Below are 9,903 nucleotides of genomic sequence, written 5' to 3'. Positions count from 1 at the left end.
ATTGGCAGGCAGTCCTAGCAAATGGAGATCGTAATTTACTAGGCGAAGTTATATATAGATAAATAGTTCTTAAATAATCCTATGTGATATGTGTACATACATATATGCTATCATTGTATGGAAATAATATAAACATATTTTGTACTATGTATATAATTTAAATGGAGTGGATTACAAAATGCAATGATTTAAGATACACTAAAAAAATACAGATACAGCTGATGGATAAGGTTATAAGATACAGATACAACTAAAAGATACAATTAATAAATGCAGATACGATTGAAAGATACAACTAAAAGATATAGATACACCAAAAAGATACACTCTAAAGATACAGAGACGGCTGAAAGATACAGATAGAGCAAGCAGATACAGTTAAAAGATACATATTTGAATGCATCTGTATCTTTTAGCTGTAACTGTATCTTTTATATATACAGGTATCTTTTAAAAGTATCAATACCTGCTGTATCTCTTGGGTGTATTTGTATCTTTTATCATTTAACTGTATCGATTAGGTGTATCTATATCTTTTAACCGTATCCTTCAACTGTATCTTCTAACTGTAAGCGTATCTTACAGGATGCAGATCCACATAAGTGATGCAGCTAGATATACCTGAAAGATACAGATACAGATGAAAGATACAGGCACCAGGAAAAGGTTTAACGAGGCTCTACAAAACACTAAATTCGAATTTGAAGAGCTTCTATATGTTTTCACATTGGATCATTAACTTGTTTCTGGAGTTTTGGTAAACTAGACTACATATGATTGTTGATGCAACTATTACGTATTTGAAATTATATTGTCTCTGTATTATCACTGACTGCAACTATTCCTATTTTAATGCGATTGTTAAGAAGGTGTTATGCGTAGGTTTATTTGACATTCTTATAGATCGACCTAGCACTTGGAAAGAGATCATCAGACTTAATGAATGCAATGAAAAGTCACAAAATTCATTAAATTTAGATACAGTAAGGCGTCATATTTGGGTACAAAGCCTAACGATGCAAAATTACATTTTCTAAGAGATAAATCAAATTACAGTAAATTCATGACGGGATCAAAATTTATGGAATTTTTACGAATTCATTAACTGTTTTCTAGGGGATAAACTATCGCGATTCCCAAGTATTTATCTACTTGCATATAAATAAATCAATTAATAAATAATAATTAGATTAAGAAAAAGTTTCCATTAAACAGTATATTAATTAAATCTCCGCCTTTTAGACTTATTCTGACTTTAGCTGTGATGAGTGCATTTAGAGAATCGAGTTGATTAATTTTCAATGGGAACTACCAAAGCTGCAAGGAATTATGCATTTGAGATAGTAGCGGGCGGCATTGATTATTGAGGCAGCCATGCAACATAAGCAAACGGGCAGAGGGAGGTGTCGTTTATCCTATAAGCGTCATATGTATGTATACATATGTGTATATAAATATGGACCATCCGTCAGTGTGTGTGAACGCGCTGAGCTCAGAACTTTTAACTCGAGTCCGATCTCCCAGAACTCGATAAGTTTCATTAAAGGGCGGGCATATTAACCTATCAAAAATCAGCTGAAAATTATAACTCGGAAGCCTTTAGACTTAGAGTCTACATTGCATATAAATCTATATGAATTTTAAATAATTTCGATTTTTGTTCTTTTTTGGATATTGGCATCAAATCTGGTCCCTGCCCTTAAAATTTGTACTGAACGTATATCGAATTTTAGAGTTTTGTGTATTGGCACACATGCTCACAGACATACATATATGTCGGGGCGTTGTGTTTCTCGTTCATGTTTTCCTAACGAATTCCCGGTGTATCGCTAAACTCTTTTTAAATGCTCTTTCTCGTTCAATAGTCTTTAACCAAGTGTGATTTCTCTTCTACTCGAAAACTCTAATAATGGTCGCATATTCTTCTTCATCGAAATCACAGCGACCCTGCTGCGAACGACATAACTAGCCGTCTCGCTCTCACCCAGCGACACCCGGGATCACATTCAGCAACAGCTATTGTTGTCTCTCTCTTAGTGACAGTCCTCGCATCCTTTATTTGCACTATAATACTAAATCAATCGATTAACACGAATTGCCAGTCTTTCTCAACACTACTGCATCAATAAATCAAATTGCAACTTCAACAACAGTCTAATATCGCACTGATACGCTAGATATATTATTACCCAGTTCTCCAATTTGGATAATGTTAGTCCATCTACAAGACAACTTATTCAACACATAGGTTCCGATAAAATCATAGCTCAAATTTTGGACAAAGCGGAGTCGCAGCCTCAGCAGAGCGCATGTTTATAAGCACGTGAGTGGATATGTGTATGAGTGTGTGCGTGTGTGTTGCTCCTTATGTATGCAGAAAAGAAGCATCTTAGTTGATCTCTTAGAGATAGAGGCTTCACCTAATTACTTGACTGAAACTGAATGATTAGGCAATGCAACATAGACTTTTGTATGTATATGGTCTTATAGTCTTATAAAAACATCAAAACAATATTTAAGAAGAGAACAAAACTTGAACATTTTCTGAGAATCAAGTAAACATTTTTTCGCACGCTTTTCGATGCTCGTGATGTGTGTGCTCTACGCTTTATTTGCCCAATTTGAATGAGAATGAGAATGAGAACATATTTGAGCATATGCGTATATATATATACACATACATACTATCGATCTGGGCATGAGTCTAGTGTATATACGCGACATGTCCAAAAGCAATGTACAGTCCTATATGTACAGTCCCTATATAGCATAGAGCCAATATAAACACTGCGGCAGCACGTGAGGATTTTTTTCTTTTTTTGCTGTGTTGTGCTATGCCAAGAAAATTGCAATTTGATGGATAGTGGGTCAACGGAACGAATGGAAACAAAAACGCACGAGACACGAGCACGAGCAGAAGCACGAGAGTTTGGAACAAAGCATATGCCGAATTTCCTTATCGAATGTAGAGCAAAATGGGAAGCTGAGAGTGTATTGGCGTTTAGGATTTTTCCATTCGCAGCACAACAGAATAAAAGTGCTAAGGAGAAAGAGTGACAGAGAAAGGTAGACAGTGAGTGAGTGAGAGAGACGAAGAGGGATCGAGGGTGCGTAGCAAGAACTTTTGTTAAAATTCTTTCAATTTAAACGAATTTGTTGATTTTTATACATATGCTGCAAGCACACATACATATATGAATATATGTGTGTGTACGGCATAGTATCTCAATTTTTATTTCTTTTCCTATATATACATATGTTGGCGTTGCGAGAAATCTGTTGTTGTTGTTGAGTTTTATTGGGCTCTTAACTTTGAATACTCTCGCATGACCTACACGAAAATGATGCTTTGCTGTGATGCCTTTCAATCTATCAGCACACATCGATCTCTCAATCTCTCAATCTCTCAATCTCTCTCTCTCCCTCTCTCTCTCTCTCTCTCTCTCTCTCTCTCTCTCTCTCTCTCTCTCTCTGTTGCTCTCTCATTACCAGTGTTGCCAGATTAGCTATTTAATAGCATTTTTAGCTATTTTTGAACCCTAAATGCTATGAAAATTTTGAAAATGCTATTAGCTATATATTTAGCTATTTTACAAACGAATATTTTGAATTTGATTTTAGTATTAAATTTTTCGATTAAGTCCCAAATTGTACGTAATGATCTGCGCGATACTACCACCACGACTTTATCGTGCTTATAGCATCACTAGTTGTGAATTTACACCATCGCTAAGGAGGAGGAGGCGGTATTATGTTTGTACGTTGCAGAGCACACTGCAATTTCCTCGATTGACCACCTAACGCGAGTATTTAACAGTAGCAACGCTGCTCTGCAAATCAAGCTGGCCCGAACTAAATGCACCAGCATTTTACAAACGTATATAATATATAAAATATAATTCTGATGATGATTTGGATGTGGACCAAATTGTATCATTATTAAATTTCATTTAAAAATAAAATTTTAAGTAAATGCATAATGCAGAAAGGTTTCAGCTATTTTGTAAGCTATTTTAAAATTTGTTTAGCTATTTTCAGCTATTTTTTAGAGACGATTTTGCTATTTTTATGTCTCAAAACCTGGCAACACTGCTCATTACCTCTCTCTCTCTCTTGCTCTTTTCACACATATGTGCATATAGTGCATTACAGCACTTGCAATTTAGTTGCAATCTGTTGTTTACTCATCTAAATTGAATTCAAGCTTATCTCAGGTGCGCGTTTCTAGGCCGCAAATCGATCGCATGGCCAATGGGTACTATATACACTCATATCTATCTATTCGCCGGGTCTCAAGACGTATCCAGTTTGAGTCAGTTCAACCCGCTTCTCGCAGGATGAGGCCCAGTCTGAGTGTGAGTCCGTGTAACTGCGTCAGAGAGCGGCAACCGTAGTGTCATCCAAAAATAGATCACATATCGACGAACCATTAATTCTATTAAAAACAAAACAAACAGTCACAACCAACGCATTCTTCATACATCTCAGATGTGTGTACATATATGTGTGTATATATATTTATAAATACATATAAACCCAAAGGTTGTCCAGAGAGAACATTTCGGACATTGGACAACGGACAAACGGCGAAGACGCCGAATGGGCCAGTCCCCAGACACCTTGTCAACGTTTATCATATGTTCCTGATACCCTACAGCTGATAGAAAGGGGTATGTTGAGTTTGTAAGTATGTTTGCGAGGATATATCAATGGGGTGTGAAATATGCTCATAGATAATAGCGATGAATGCTCATAAGATCATATTAACTAGTTGGCTCTGATGGAGGTGGAACATAATAAAATTTAATTTTAGTCAAATATAATGAAGCAGAGTCCAGCTTAGAAGGCGAACGTTGCAATTGTCATCCAAAGGGAACAGAAACCCAGTAAAAATCAGGTGAATTGGACTTGCAAAAGGAACTATGGAAATGCAAACAATATAATTTAACAGAACACAATGGAAGCGAAGCACAATATTTAGCTGAATGGGATTGAAACATTATATAAATATATTATATATCAGATTTCAGCCTACAAGATAGTATAAATGAGCTCAGCTTTCAAAGGTAACGGTGGAGCTGGAACAATAATTCAAATGAGATCAGCTTTTAAAGGGAATGATGGAGCTCACACACAATATACCAAACAAGATGGAGCACACAATATAATTTAAATAGCCTTGCCAAGGGAATGTTGGAATTAAAACACAATACAATACCATAAGAAAGTTTTCATAGTTGACAAACTCATATATAATTCAATTAGTTTTACTATTTTTAATTAAATGAATAATAATTAAAGTTGAATGTATACGAAGCATCATATCATCTCTCTATGTACACATATATCTATTTACAGGGTATCCTAGAATCGCATTATCTAAAGATTTGTTGTGTGCTCGTGCGTCTTCTTTAGAAATAAATGAATAAATAAAAAATTTGTTTGCATTTCACAGACTGTTGAAAATTGTGCGAAAAATTGAAAATTTGACGTGATGCAATTTTTTTTTATTAAAATTTTTTTTTTCTTTTTGTTTTTGACTTTCACGTTTTCACGGCAATCGACGCCTGATTATCAAGTATCTCTCTTTCTCTCTCTCCCTCTCTCTCTCTCTCTTTCCCCCTCTGCGTATATTTCTCCCTCTATCCCACACACGGAACGCCTGACTGTCTGTCTGCAATGAGAGTGATTTATGCCTCAGGTAGAGGTCAGCCGATGATGTCTTAGGCTGAGGGTCGATGCGTAAGCACTACGACAGATGGAGAGAGTGGATACTATTAGTGAGTAGCCAGAGAGATATATATACATATATGTACACACATGTATGTATGTAAATACATATGTAGATAATATCTGCACTTGTTGAGCTCGTGCAGATGTTGCGAGCTGGAAATGGGCGGAATGGACCAGAAACTGGTAATGCTGTCAATAATTTTGGATCATCCAATGTTAGCAATGATGACGCCGTCGTCTCGGCGAGCATCTTGGTACACTGACATGACTAATCAAATCGTATATTGCATCTATTTGACGTCTAACAACGCTGGGACGATATCTGTGGAGAAGCAACCGATGCGTCATGTTGTTGTTGTTTACCAGTTGTTGTCGCCCTGGCAGTACCTGGAATCGGACTTGATTATTATATGCCACGAGTCTTCCCATAACACATATAGCTCGTTACAATTTAAATCCACAACAATTGAACGAAACTTTCCCAACATTTGAATGCAAATTGCAAAATAAACCAATCAATTTGAATATAGAATAGATCAGACAAACCAGATCCGCGCAGATCGACCAGATAACTCAAATGGATATAGTCTATGTAGTACGCATTCAGGTAATCGTATTCTAACAGACGTGTTTTCTCTAGTTGTTCGCCCTGAATCGAGGCCGGTTTAAATTTGTCGTTAAGGCCTAAGGCCTAAGGCCATTGACCGCCATTAAATTATTCCAAATTCAATAAAGTAAGTATTATAATCGGTCGGGAGTACTAGACTTGGATATCATTTACTGGATTTATCCTAGTACAAAGAAACACACGCTCTGCGCCTAACTACGGGCTTACCATGGGAAATTAGTTTTGAATTACTTTTGTTCTAGCAAATAAATATAATTTATAATAATTTTTTAGGGGGAAGCACATTCGAAATGTTTACAATATTTGTGTGCATAGCAATTAGCTAGCTCAAACATTGGTGATATTCCAGTTGCACTATTGAAGTCTTCTAGAGTTTTTTCTATAGCTTGTCCGGTCAACAGTAATGTGAGATCCCTCTAAAAAATCTATCAGAACTCGAGATTGGCTTACATAAAAGAGCTGAAACTTCGAATGTATAGTATACGTACTCTGCTCAAATAAGGATAAATCGAAATAAGCTAGATTGTATAACAATAACAAAAAATAAAAAAAAGCTCACCCAACATTATAACATCAAGATTATTTTTTAAAATTTACTCTACAATACTTTACTCTACAATATTACACATACATATGGTATTCATATATATATATATATATATATATATCATATATATCATACATACATTGTATACATACAAGAGTATATTGCACTATAGGGATTGAATTTCTGAATAACTTTTGGTCCAGTTCTGTTTTCTTAAGCAAATTTTCAGTAGGCCATATGTATAGCCCAAGCCCATTGAAAATGGAAAATTGGATAATGGATTTCTTAAAATGTAAAAAATATCAGTAGTAGATTTAAAAAAAGTAGATCGAACGAAGTTCAGGGTTTCATCTCGACTATACTTTTCTTACTTGTTATTTATCTATTAGCAAAGTCAAATCTCTAGTCAATTCTCTATTTTTCAATAAGTGCAGGGGATAAAAACATTTACTCAAGGACTTCTCACAAATCGTTTTTGCCAATATCTTAAATACCACCTGCCTAGGAATATCTATATAATTGTATATGTATGTGTATATATCGATGTATGTGTTTACAATACCTATAAAAGTGTATTCGCTTTGTTTGTTTACAATTCGTTGCTTTATAAATATAATTTGATGGCGCTTTAGCTGTGCTTTGCTTGTATTCAAATATTTCATAAATATCTTTCGAATGTTGTTCTGTTTTTTTTGTTTATTTCGTTTTCATAATTTGCTCACATCGGAATTCGTTTATTTTATATGCTTTATTTACTTTTTCGGGTTTCTTCAGCTTCTTCTTCGTTTGTTTAATAATATTTATTGGATTGCATTGATTTACAACTTGAAATGTTTCCTCGACTCAATTAAGGCGCACTTTTTTTGCGCTGCTTATCGATAAATGTAATTAGCTTCCGATTGATTTATTTTTGAATGTCGATTATTTGTTTATTTGCTGAAAACTTTCCTTTATTTGCATTTCGGGTTCGCTAAATATTTTCATTACTGTTGGACTTTTTACGAGGCGCTTTTGGCTTATTGAGGCAAATTCCTTATATGTTTTTATTAAAATTTTTTATTTGAATTTGTTGTTGTTTTCGCGCTGTTTTTCACGCTCTAAAAACGCGCTTCGCCAGTTCCGATAAACAAAAACAAAATATACAACAAGTCGTACTTCAATTACAACACATTAACGAAAAGAGAGAGAGAGAGAGCGAGAGCGAGAGAGAGAGAGGGCAACAGGTGTGCCATGCGTCGAGTGTGAGAGAGAGGGCGAAAGCTGAGCCGCGTGATAGCTTATTGTATTTAAATATATGTATATATAAATGTCGATATATGTATGTATATATTTATTTATGGCAATTCGATATGTGTATTTGCACGGATAATCGCAGATTTCGTGTGTTAATGTCGCGGCTTGAAGTTTAAAACTGGGCACAAAAATTGAAAACGAAAAAAATACTCAGATTCAGATATTTCGCATTGTTTAGTGCGCTGTGCGAGAGCCGCTGCGATTGCCTTTTGTTGCTGCTGCTGTTGCTGTAGTAGTTGTTGTTACTGTTGTTGTATTATGTTTACTCGTATTATAATTTGTTGCTGCTACGCCTGCTGCTGCGGCTGCTGCTACGGCTGCTGTACAGCTAGGTGCAGCAGCGCTGCTGCTGTTCCGTCTGCCTCCGATCTGCCGCCGATTCGCCAGATTGGAGCGCTCAATGAGCTTGAGTGTCATCCACTTAGGAAGCGCCAACCGCTGAACTCGCCACAGCCCCAACAACAACAACAACAACAACAATAGCAATAGCAATAGCAAAAGCAACAATGAGGGCGGGGTTAGCTGTGCAGGCGCAGGCATAGACGCAGGTTGACGCTGCCGTCGCTGCCGATGCTGCCGCCGTCATCGTTGGCGTCGCAGTCGCCGTCGCTGGCTAAAATGATTATAATACAATGGACGATAATGCGAGCGATCATGTAAATTAGATTTGTCTCAGTTGTTGTCATCGTCGTCGTCGTCGTCGTCGTCGTCGTCGTTGCCCGGCCCAGCCCAGCCTGGCCCGTATATCTGAGAGCCGAGCTACGTCGATGCGAGCAGATCCGATCCGATCCGATCCGCAGCTCAAGAGGCCAGCAACAAAAACAAAAGCAACAGCAATAGCAATAGCAACAAGAACAGACGCCTCAAATCTTATAATTTATTTTTGTGTTATATGCCACAACATTTATTGCATTATTTCGTTCAAGTGTTGTTGTTGCTGCTCGAATTATTTGATATTTTAATAAAGTCAAAGCAGCGAAATTAAATCAAGTATGCGCACTGACTAACTAAGTACTACTACATGAAGTAGCATTTAGGATTTCAACATTCATACATATGTATTTATGTATGTATATCTAGGCACACACATGAGCAACAAGAAATGCACATGCTGAACTTATAGATATAAATATATTTATATAGTATATACACACATACAAACATATGTATATGGGTATGATTTGATTTGATTTGATATATTCGAACAGCAGCCCCTAGTGAGGGGTGTGGTGGGGGTGTGGTGGGGGTGTAGGTGGAGGTGAAAGCGAATACATGAAAAGAAGTAAAATCAACAAAACGCTGCGGCAGCAAATTGAATTAATTCAATTAATTTGCATTGTAAGTAAATATGAAAATGGCAGAATTGTAATAAAGAAATTGTGGGGAAGCAACTAACTAAACGAGTGTAGCTTAAATGAATAACGTTTTATGGTTGTGCCAAGTACCACTCATAAGCAATTTGCGCAAGTTTTTATATATGCGCACAATGTGCTCGCTGCGGAAGGAAACGATAACAAAATGTTGCGGCTGCTGCACGAATTGCCTTCAATTTAGCTGTTTGAATTTTCAATTAAATTACAAAAAATGCGCGCCCTTCTTCAATATTGTAGCACGCGGCGCAAAGCTCGTTGCTATGTGTCTCCGATACAACACTGTGTGCGATAACTGCTTACGATAGCCACTCACATACACGCGCACTGTG

This window comes from Drosophila mojavensis, unplaced genomic scaffold (genome assembly GCF_018153725.1).
Source record: "Drosophila mojavensis isolate 15081-1352.22 unplaced genomic scaffold, ASM1815372v1 contig_136, whole genome shotgun sequence".
Taxonomy (NCBI): domain Eukaryota; kingdom Metazoa; phylum Arthropoda; class Insecta; order Diptera; family Drosophilidae; genus Drosophila; species Drosophila mojavensis.
The sequence above is the reverse complement of the archived record's forward strand: the minus strand, read 5'-3'. Positions refer to the sequence as shown.